Source organism: Camelus dromedarius, chromosome 23 (assembly GCF_036321535.1).
Source record: "Camelus dromedarius isolate mCamDro1 chromosome 23, mCamDro1.pat, whole genome shotgun sequence".
Lineage (NCBI taxonomy): Eukaryota > Metazoa > Chordata > Mammalia > Artiodactyla > Camelidae > Camelus > Camelus dromedarius.
In genome coordinates this window covers 28,417,163-28,429,420 of record NC_087458.1, presented here as the reverse complement: position 1 = coordinate 28,429,420, position 12,258 = coordinate 28,417,163, and the positions used below count along the sequence as shown (strand labels likewise).

The following is a 12,258-nucleotide window of genomic DNA, read 5'->3' as shown; positions in this document are numbered from 1 at the left end:
CGCCAGCCACCTCACATCCCTCACGCTGGCTGTGACCACCAACTACGTTCTGGCCAAAGAGGTATGAGTGGAAGCTGTGTGTCACTTTTAGATCATGCCTTTAAAGGACCTTCCCCGTGGTCCTTTCCCTCCTCTCACTGGCTGGTATGTCGTCATGGCAGCAGACACCAGAGTAGCGTTTTTAACCACAAGTGGATGCTGTGTGTTGCACATAGCACAGTGACAAGACAGAAGAAATCTGTGTCTCTGAAACCATGAAGCATCTATGTTAGCCCTGGAATGTGTGCAGAAGGACCATATGTAAGAGAAATGCATGTTTATAATAAAGTGTCAACTATTTCCACATCAGCAGGTTCAAATCTCTTGTTTTCTGATGAAGAAACTGAGAACAGAGAGACTAAAGGATGTGTCCCTGGCCAGCTATTCCCTCTGTAGCCTGTACATTAACATGATAGAAGACTGCTCATCTCCTGTTAACGGCTGTAAGTAAGAGTAAAGTTTCTCAACAATTTCTTTTTTTTAACACTTTAATGTCATACTTAGCAGGCGGAACAAGAGAATGTATGCTAAGAACTATATCATCTCAAGTTTTCTTAGGATGATCCACATGTCCTATGAATAGAAATTACTTAGTTCAATGTGGATTGCCCTGGCTCAAAGCTCATGAGAAATCCTGAAGGTTTTGACTGAGGAAGCAGCCAAATTGTTGGGAGCTAGTCTCAAAATACATTTCCCGAAGTCTACAATCAGTGGGTCGTAGTGCATTTGTTGTTATTCCTGAGAAGGAGCAGTGAGCCTTCAGATGGGATTGGAATTTGGCTGATGGCATAAGTACCCAGCTTTAAGCAGACGTACAAGAAAGTACAAGCATGATTACAGTGAAGTCCACCCCTCGAACCACACTTGCTTTCATTTAGCTTTTTTATAGGAAAGGAGGAAAAAAATGGTTTTCAATTCACCACTTCCTTGATATCCTCATTTGCTATTTTAAAGTGCCATTCAACAGGCATTATGTTGTTTGACGTGGTTTTTGTGCATCTGACGCCACGAGGAGTTGCGAAACGGCTGGGAACCATTTCAGAGAGCAAGAACATCTGACCTTGTTGATTTAAGCTTGGACAGTTCACGGAAAACAAGAATTCCTTCTCTCCTTGGGAAAACATTTTGGAAGCATTTCTTTTAGGTCCTAGAGTTGTCTTTGTGTTTGGAAAACTTGCCACTGAATCTTAACATCACAACTAAAACCTCAGCGGACTCTCAGCCATCAGAACGCAAGGCCATTTAGTGCGATTTTATCCGCGCCTTGTTCCGATTTCCCACACAGCTGTCCTGAGTCATTTTTGCTACTAGCAGAAGCGACAGCTAGTGCAAATGGGGCTCACTTTCTTACAACAAACCATTGTTCTTTGCATCACGTCACTTGTAGCTCTCAAAATCTCTAATTTAGAACTCAGAACAGGTAGAAGGGTGCACGCGAATGCTAGTTCTTTTTTAAATTGGATGCCACATACCCGCTTTAATAAATATCAAGGGCTCCTTGCTGCCTAGAGATTGCCTGAAATTTACCAGCATACAACGTTCCAGCCCACCCATCCTGCCTCTCAAGCCCTGTCATCCCCCGTTGTTACTTTTGCCATGACCACCTGGGGTTCTTCTCAAGTTAGAAACTTTCCCATCCTTCCCTACGTTCTGCCTGAAGTGACCCCCTCCGCACCCACTTCTCTTTTTTTTCTGTGTGTTCTTTTCACTTGGTTTCTCTCCTGGTCCCTCCTACCTCTCCACTATCACTAGTTCCACTGTATTCTAATTATTTATGTATTCACACCCCCTGCTAAGTTGTGAGCACCTCACAGACAGGAATCACGTCCTAATTTTGTTCCGAACATCTGGTACAGTTCTTGGCACGCTGAGGATGTTCAATATATGCTTGTGGACTCAACAGACGCTTGGGAATAAAAGAAAAAGAAAGGATCCTAGAGAGTCTAAATCATTCAAATGAAAAAAAAAGGACCCTAAAAGTGTAAGAGAAATCATAATTTACGATCATGTCTTTTTATTCCATCTTTTACGTTAAGCCAGGAAGAAGCCAAAAATTTATGGTGCAGAAAAGCTGGGTGAGAGGCCATGCATGTCTTTACACTGGGAATCAGAAGACTCAGATCTGAGTGTCGGCTTCGAGCTTTCTGCCTCCCTAACTCTGGGCATTTATAAAGTCTAAATCCTACCTCATTCTAAATTAAATCTCAGGCAATCATTGGCAAGAAACACTCCTCTAAGGCTTTCTTTTCCTTTTTAAAGTCACTTCAGGATGGAGATGAAAATACCTGCTGTACGTTCCTCAGTGTGTGAGGTTCTGGAACAGAAAAGAACAGATTTGACTCCATATTAGATTTGTTTGGCTTTAACCCTGTGCCCTGTTTTCTAGGCTCAGTCTCACCAGCTCTGCACCTTTTGTAAAACAATGTTGCCTTTAGCCTGACATAGACAGGAGAGCCTGTTCCCAAGGTGCTGACCTTTAAGGATGTTAACACTTTCGCACTATATAGAGATAACAAGTTGCAGAATGGAAAATAACATTTGTTTTGTTGGAGGTTTTACAGGGACACCATGATCTGACCCATGTGGACAGCTACAAGAACAAAGAATTCCTACACCAAGAAGTTTGCAACAACCAACCACACCCTCTCCCCTTTTTAGTGTAAAAGGAGCCTGAATTCTGACTCGGGGAAGATTGTTCTCCAAGACGTTAGTCCTCCATCCTCTCAGTCTGCCGGCTTTCTGAATAAAGTCGCTATTCCTTGCCCCAACACCTCATCTCCTGATTTATTGGCCTGTCATGCAGCGAGCAGAACGAGCTCGGACTCAGTGACAGTTCCAGTCACTGGTGGGCCGTCAAAGTGCTCAATAAACTGCAGAATGACATGGACGGGAGAGGCGTTATTGACATGTAAGGGAAAGAAAGGAAACAAGTTCCTTTCACTCAGCCTCTTTAGAGCAGTCACTTTGGATCAGGCAAGGTTGCAGGTTTTAGGGATTCAAAGAAAATACAGAGACTGAGGATCGTTCTGACAGACCCCCCCCCCCACACCAGCGTATTTCACCTACTCTCAGGTGGACTCACGCTAACCAGCTTCAGCCACCAGGGTCTGAGTATCACAGTCTGAGGGCACGTCTGGGTACAGCAAAGGAACAGACGCACCTCCGAGGCCGAGACACACACCAAATACAGAAGAAGAGGGCCCACTATGAACCACCACAAAGCACCTCCCCTTTCCCAGTTTGATGGGGGACAGCAGAGCTGTCACTTCCTACTGGAAATGAGGACTGCAACAGGATTTAATTTTGCATTTTTCTTACGGGAAAGAACCAGTAGCTGCAAATATCATGCTAGAACATTTATTTTTAAAATTGTTTATGAAGCATTCATTACTCCTTAGCATCCAACCTGGCTAAGTCCTGGATCTACAGGAAGCATTAAAAAGCGAAGACTATGCCTCTTTTAGCATCGTGTTAAAGATGACGCGCTTTTGTTGATCCATTCATTCATCCCACCAGCGTTCAGTTAACACTTACGACATGCTAGGCAGTGAGGCACCGGGGAAGCAGCCATTCACCACCAGAGGTGGCCGAAAGCAAGCATTACAACAATAGCTGTAACTGCAGTGGTGATCAGGGTTACAAAGGAGCAGTACAGGGTTCCATGCTGCAGTGCAATCTGCAGGGGGCAAGGAAGGATGGTGCAGGGGTGAGAGAACGCTTTCCCGAGGCAAGGGCAGCAGGGCTGAGTTGAGGGTGGGTGGTGCTGGCTGGGGAGGAGGAGAGAAAGCAGGTAGGGGCAGGAACAACTGGGCTGCAGGCCCAGGTGGGAAGGCACGTGGCCAGCAGGGATACCAGGAGGGGAGGGGACAGAGAGGAGCCCAGAGAGGCAGTGGGCAGGGGTCACATCCCCACCCCCAACCCTGGGTCAGTACCTGAGAGCAACACAAAGCCATTGTAAGAAAGGCTTTAAACATGGTGAACAACATGATCAGACATGCAGTAAAAAGCTAAAAAAAAAAAAGCGACTTAATACCCAGGGTAGTGGCTAATTAAGCAGCAGAGAACCTGGACAGGGGTGAGCCTGGGGAGCCATCACGGTTCCTGACCCTTTCATTTTATGGGTGAAGACATAGCCCCCAAGGTGAAGTCACTTGACCAAGAACACGGGAAGAGATACTGGCAGAATCTCCTCTTTATGACTCTTGGTCCAGTGGGTTGTTTGTTTGTTTACAGAAGAGCAACCTACACCCTTTAACTGTGAACGTAGAGTCATAGCTTACCCACCCTTTGACTCACTTTTCCACAGTCACAGGACTGACTGTACTTTCTTGCCAAACTTCATGGTAACAGCAATCGTTCATTAAAAGCCTGCCACGTGCCAGGCAACCTGCCAGGAGCTTTCCGTGTTTTATAAGGTAGGTATGATGTTTTACCGTGCTACAGTTGAAAAAAAAAAATGAGGCTCAGAAAGCTTTTTAAAATCGCCCAAGGTCAGACAGGCAGTTAAGTGGGATCAGGATCCACATCCATCTTCCTCTGGCTCCAGACCTTCCCCCAGGCCACACGGATTCTAGACTTCATTATCAAACACCCAATTCGGGTCTTCTGGGAAAAACCAGCATTGAAAGGTAACACCTTCCTGCTATAAATTAAAAACAAAAAACAAACCTACATGAAATTGTCTGCAAAGTTAACTAACTAAATAATGCACAAGTAAGTGCATAATCAAATAGCTACAGCCCCAAGGTGTAACAAGAATTGAAAAACTTGAGAAAAAATTTTTATTTTTAATCTACCAAACCAATGGCACCACAGTTTTTAAATGCTCCATCAACCTGTTCAACCTGTTTCAGGAGACACATATTGGCAGTAACCACATGGCCGGAACAAGAGGGAACAAGGGCCCTCACGTGGTCTGATCTGCAGACTTAACTGGGGGACTCGCAACGCTGCTTATAACGAAAAAGGTGGGACAGTGGAGAAAACAGATCATCTCTGACAGGCCTGATCCCGGCCTCCAAACAGGCAGGAACGGAACCTAAACTCCGCTTCCCTACGGTAAACACTCCAAAAATCAGAGAAAGTGCAAGAGAACAGAAAACGAATCTGGCCCCAACGAGAAAGTAAGACCACAAGAAAAGTGAAAACCTTGGAAAATCTTAGAAGCAATGATCATCCCCCTGAAATGAGCCTCGCACACCATGTGAGAAATTTTCAGGAGACAGCTGCTGTTCATTCTCAGGGAGGGAAAAAGAAACAGCCCCGTGAAGAAGCAGGACCAGCAGGATGCGCTCACCCCATGACAGAAGCAATCAGATCATCATGGCAGAGGGTCAGTATTAAAATCAATGCTGCAGGAAATTGGGTTAGTCAATCAGAATTAGATACATGAGACATATGTGCAGGGCTGAAAAAGTAATTAGACGTTGAAAAAGAAGGTGAGATGAGATGGCATTAAAAGAGGGCATGACATTAGGTGACACTCCATTTCACAAACTAAAAATCATCAAAACATGCACAAGAACAAAATGGCCTTGGGGTATCATTTTTATTCTTCATTAAATTAGCAAGAGTGTTTTTAAAAAACCACTTATTGCTGGAAAGGCTATCAATTCTGCCCCTGTATCTCGGTGTTGGAACCGGCAGCCTCCCGACACTGCTGGTGGGAGGCTACGTATGTCCAAAACAATAAAACTCTTCATAACTGTCAACCAATGATCCCACTGCCGGAAACTTATAAAGGGAAATAAATCCTGCTGGAAACTTACGTAGGGAAATAAGTCAGCAGAAGAAAACGGTTGCTTTGGGGATGTGCTGACAGTAGCATTAGGTACTATGCAATAATGAAAACCAGGAAATATCCCACGGCAGGGTAAAAGCTAAGGAAAATCAATTTGAAGTACTTTTACACATCCATTGAAATTTAACACGATGACTATAAAGGAAGATGGAAAATGACATGATGCTAGGACAAAACTGGAATGCAAACTTGCACACTGGTTTTGCCTCCCACTCTGTAAAAACTCTTACTTGCACCTGAGCCAAGGAAGAGAGCATCCAACAAGAATTCACAGAAATAAAAAAGTGCATTGTGACGGCTGGACTTTGTATCTTTTCAAGTCGAATGTCAGGACGCAGTGGCTACAACAGGAAGTGAGACACAGGTTCCACGCTTACCAGCTGTGCCGCCTCAGGCAAGAAGCGTAACTGCTCTGAAATTAGCCTTCTCATCCATAAAACGAGAAAAGCCAGATTTCTGTCCCTTAGCAGATAGAATTATGCGATAAATATGTACATAGCACTGTCCTAGGCACTTTACAAATGTTACCGTGTTTAATCATCAGAACAACTTGCTAAGATGAAGCAGTAAGCGCTTCAGTAACCTACGGTGACGACAGCAAGGAACAGTAACTTCCAGTTGCTTTCCTACGTCCAGGGGGTCAAATCTAGCAGTTAACAGCGACTGTCGCATTTACTGAGTTCTGCTGAAGTGGCACACAGTGTGCTCCGTGCGTTCCTCGCATGATCTTCCATAGCCCTTACAACAGTCCCTTAGGCAGGTACCATACACGTGTCCTCAGTGTCCCTCGAGTGAGAGCGCCGAGATCTGCACACGGGTCTGTCGGAGTTCAGAGTCAGGTGCTCTGTCACCACGTGACAGGTTGTCCTGTTTTGCTCGGCTGGTGTACACGGTCCTTCAGAATCTGAACCTCTCCACAGCGGCCTCACGCCAGACCTGGGAGAGCCCCGAGAGGACACCGTAACGTTTTAAGCCCCTGGCCTCTGCTCCTGCTGTTCCCCACCTGGTCTTCTTCAAAACTCGTCCTCATCCCCCAAGGCGCCACCTTCTCGTACCTCCAGAGGTGTAATTAAATGTTCCCTCATCTGCTGCTCTTTTCGTTAGTCATTTGTGCTTATAAGTCCCATGTGCTATATTGTGTCCTTGCTTCTTTATCAGCCTGTTTCTTACAAATTGTGAGTATCACAGAGGCAACGAAGAGCGCGTTCATACAGTTTGGCATACGTTGTATTCCTGGCTCTCAGTATAATTCCCAGAACGTGATAGGGACCCACCAACTACTTGCTGAATTAACGCACACTTCCAGGGGGGAGGACGCCCCTAAGACTCACTGGTAACACCGTAATCGTGTCCAAAGGACGGAGCATCAAGAGTCCACGTTGCTCCAGACCCTTTATCGCAGAGCATGGACGCCGAAGGTAGTTTAGCTCAGTGAGAACGTAGAGGGGACACCTCCACCAAGAAGACTTCCCGGATGCAGTTAGGTCTGGGTTATGTGCGCCTAGCACCACGTGTTCACTCATAGGCCTGTGAGCCTGCTCCGTGGAGACTGCCTGCCCACTGGCTGCCCTTCCCTCCTCAGCAGTAAGCTCCTTGAGGACAGAACTGTGGGTACTTCTCACAATCTCCAAAACCAAGGACCAGTAACTGGCACGTTACTGATTAAGGAATATTTGTTGAGTGAGTGATTGAATGAATGGGGTTGAGACATTTTCCTTCCTTACATTCTTCACAAGATATTTCAACTTGTCGCACGCTCTACTGGGCCAGTGCCAGACTTACAAAACAAACAAACAAACAAACAAAAAACAACCTTCAGTTTCATGGTATTACTAGAATTTCGTGTAAAAATTAAATGAACAACTAAAAAGGGTAAACTACTGTCTGTCTATGTTAAATGTTTCTGTATTCTCTTCCATGATTGGGAAATCACTGTGAGCTCTAACCCACAGATTTATTTTTTCTCTAAAAACAGAATAGAACCGTTTGAGAAAGTAAATGTGTTTCCCACTGAAACCTTCTTAAAAACACACAAAATAAGAAGACTGATCCTTATCCTGAGATCAGTTCAGAGCTGAGGAACTATTATTAGAAAGCGCTCCGCTGAAGAAGATGCCTTCAAAAAGGAAGGTAAGATGTGGGACACTGTGTGTTCAAAGCTAATTCTAATTAAACAGGCTACTTTGGGTTACTGAGGTACACCAAACATTTAGCTCATTAGCAGGCTCTCGAGACAAGAGAGCTCTCTAGAGATAGACAGTTCTTCCTCATTATGAGTGATGACAAATTCTAGTTAAACACCCATTTTCACTTGTTTTATACATTCACTTTGTTTTTTCTTAAATTCCAGTAACATCAGCTAATTTAAACTTGAAAGCTAGACACTAGGGTTAAGACGGCGATCCTCCACTTCAAAGACAATAATGCAACTTCAATCACCGTATTGGGAAACTTTCTCCAAGAAAGTAAAAAGTTATTAATATTGATTATGATACTATATTTGAAAGTTCAAAGACCGAAAATTAAAATTAATTAGAAAACTCCATTAAAAAATTCTACAGGTGATGTTCAATAAAACAGGGAAAACCTAAGTTAATATGCACTGAAGTGGCGGGGACCCGCTGGCAGCTGGTTTGGAGAGCACACGAAACAGGGAAATCTGGAAAATGAGATGAGAGGAAAGCATTTCATTAAGCACTTACTATGTGCTGCAATATACTGCAATAGGTGTTCTACAAAAACCACCTAATTCCTCAAATCCACCTGGGAAAGCAGAAATCATTATTCCTACTTTATAGATGAGAGACCAAAGCTCGTGCAGTTTGAGTAGGATCGCCCAGCTGGAAAGGAGCTTGGCTGGGTTTGATGCCAAAGACTGCTTTTCTTAAGCTTGTTTCAGATGTCATCCTCACTGAGAAGACTCAGGGGCAACGTAAGTAGATACATGTAGCCTTCCGGGTATCTGGTACTTACAAAGGTGTTTTGCTCAGGACACAAGCATGAGATAGATGTGTTTCTCTGTCAGCCTTTCTGTTCAAATAGACAACAGATCCAAGGACACAATTCAGGTTTCTGAAGTCAGTGGGATTTCCCACAATGCTTTTCACATCAAGTGGTCCCTACTCGCCCCGACACTTGAACTGGTCGGTGGTCATAGTCAACCGTAGTTCCCAACGATGGCTGCCACAACGCCTCCCACTCCCGGTGCCCCTCTGCGGTGGGACCTCGCCGCTCCCCCATCACAAGGCACAGTCCATTTTCCTACCTCTCGAATCCGGGCAGGCTCTGTGACTGCTCTGACAAGCAGAACTGGAAACAGTGCCAGTTCTAGAAAGCCAGCTGTCAGGTGAGAAGGGTGACCACCCTCAGACCACCACGCTGGGAGAGGCCCAAGCCATGTGGAAAAGTCATGTGTAGGCATCTGTCCACAGCCCCAGCTGAGCTCACAGCCAACGTCAGCCACCAGTCGTGTGACGGGAACACCTTGAACATCTAGCCCAGCTGAGCCCGAGGATGACTGCAACTCCAGCCGACAACTAAACGCAAGTGCGTGAGGGGCCCTGAGCAGGAGCTGCCTCGCTAAACTTGGCCGTCCACGGAACCATGAGATAATGACTTGTTATTTTATGGCACTGCATTTGGCAGTGGCTTGTTACGCAACAATAGATAATCAGAACAGCGGTGTTGGTTTTCTTCTTTGGTGAAGTACCTATTTCTTTTAAGCACTGGGAGTAGATTTGCGGGGGTTGGGGGGTATACTAAAATACCATACATCCCTGACCTGGTGGCTATTCTCCTGTGGAGGGTTATTCCTCTAAAGAATGGAGAGACTGTGAAAATGTACCTATATAAATAGAACCCATTCAAACAGGGTGGGTTCCCAGCAAATTGATGAGATATATTTGGAATTAGTTTACCATAAGGCTGTCAAACAATTTTCATTTTTTTAAAGCAGGAGCCAAACATGATTTAGTTCCTCAACAGCTTCAGAATGCCAGTAACCTGATTTATGTATGTCTCAACTGCCAAACCCCACCTGAGCTGATAAGAGAGAATTCAGCACTAACGATCCTAAAGTAAAAAAAAAAATAAATAAATAAATCAAATGTTGGCAACAGAAGGATGCTCCAAAAATATCTGTAGGTTAAGTATATGAGAAAATAATGCTAAGATAAAAAAAAAAAACAAAAAAAAAAAACCTCTTTTCTAGGGGATGTCAGAAGGCTAGCACAGATTTAGCCAAAAATCCTCAACTTTCAGATCTATTGTTCAGTTTTTGGTGTTTTTAACAATGACCTGAAGGCTAGGCAAGAGAGTGAATCATCATTTACTAATACTCAAAATCCTATACTTACTAACAAAGAGAGGGCAGATAAAATATACTTCAAAAACCTCTCAGTAATGTAGGAGGGTTCTCTTTTCTCCACACCCTCTCCAGCATTTATTGTTTGTGGACTTCTGAACAGTGGTGATTCTTACTGATGGGAGGTCATACCTCACTGTAATTTTGATTTGCATTTCTCTGATAATTAGTGATATTCAGCATTTTTGCATGTGCCTATTGGCCATTTGTATGTCTTCATTGGAGAATCGCTTGTTTAGGTCTTTTGCCTATTTTTGGACTGAGTTGTTTGTTTTTTGTTATTAAGTTGTATGAGCTGTTTCTATATCCTGGAAATTTAACATTCGTCAGCTGCATCATCTGCAAATATTTTCTCCCATTCTGTAGGTTGTCATTCTGTTTGGTTTATGGTTTGCTGTGCAAAAGCTTGTAAGTTTAGTTAGGTCCCATTTGTTTATTTTTGCTTTTATTTCTATCATCTGGGTAGACTGTCCTAGGAGAACATTGCTAAGATTTATGTCAGAGAATGTTTTGCCTATGTTTTACTCTAGGAGGTTTATAGTTCTTATCTTATATTTAAGTCTTTGAGCCATTTTGAGTTTATTTTTGTGTATGGTGTGAGGGAGTGTTCTAATTTCATTGATTTACAGGCAGCTGTCCAGTTTTCCCAACATCACTTGCTGAAGAGGCTGTCTTTACTCCAGTGTATATTCTTGCCTCCTTTGTTGAAAATTAATTGACTGTAAGTCTGTGGGTTTATTTCTGGGCTCTCTATTCTGTTCCATTGATCCATATGTCTGTTTTTTGTGCCAACCCCATGCTGTTTTGATTGCTGTAGCTCTGTAGTATAGCCAAAACATGGAAACAACCTAAATGTCCATCAGCAGATGACTGGATAAAGAAGCTGTGGTATATTTATACAATGGAATACTACTCGGCCGTAAAAAAAAAAGAATAAAATAATGCCATTTGCAACAACATGGATGGACCTGGAGATCATCATTCTAAATGAAGTAAGCTAGAAAGAGAAAGAAAAATACCATATGATAGCACTCATATGTGGAATCTAAAAAAAGAAAAAGAAGACACTAATGAACTCACCTACAAAACAGGAACAGATGCAGACACAGTAAACAATCTTATGGTTACCAGGGGGAAAGAGGGTGGGAGTTTGAGATTTGCAAATATTAACTACTATATGTATATAAAAATAGATAAAAACCAAATTTCTTCTATATAGCACAGGGAACTATATGCACTATCTTGTAGTGACCCTTAATGAAAAAGTATGAAAATGAATATATGTGTGCATATGACTGAAATATTGTGCTGCACACTAGAAACTGACACATTGTAACCAACTCTACTTCAATTTTTAAAAACCCTCTCAATATCAGGGTAAGAATAAAGGAATTTTGGCACTTGATCAGCATTGCTCCATTCCCTGGGCAATTTGGGTCACTCGAGTTTTCTGTCATTAACACTAATAAGAAAATTTAAAAATAATTGCCGCTTTGCTAAATAATGGGGATAGTTCCACCACGGTACTTTCATTGTATCTTTTAAAGAACTCTTAAAAAGACGAAGCAATTTGTCCCCGTGGTGAACGTATTTACCTCCCAAGTTAATAAAGCCCTGAGAAGTTTACAGGGCTGCATTTATTCCTTCACCACACCACCCAGAGCAGAATGAAGGTCGTGCTGGCCCTCAGCCGAGATGCAGCTGGGTGAACTGTCCTCCCTCCTCTCACAGAGGTGTGCATTTCAAGGAGAAAAGCAACTAACATTTGAGGCAGCATGAATGCTGCTGCTCTGCTGTAAATCCTTGGGTTTTAAATGCTTCTTGTATAACTTCCTTTTCCCTGAGTTGTAAAAGTGACAAAAGTTCATTAAGGATGAAAGCACTTTAAATGCAGAGAGAAATTTTAAAAAAGGAGAAGAATCTTCCATAACCCTGCTACCCAGAGACACCCCACCCTCCAGACATTTTTTGTCAGTTAACACAAGCTAACGTCTCTTGTGGATTCTTTAGTTGCATTTCATGATCTGATCACAAGATTCCTGTGTATGTCGCAACA

The 12,258-nt window shown here is 43.3% G+C and overlaps 1 protein-coding gene across 1 annotated transcript in view; it reads right to left on the bottom strand.

The window, feature by feature from the left end:
• C23H1orf21 (chromosome 23 C1orf21 homolog) overlaps positions 1-12,258 on the bottom strand; it is a 206,155-nt gene that overhangs the window by 66,555 nt on the left and 127,342 nt on the right. The window lies entirely within an intron of this gene.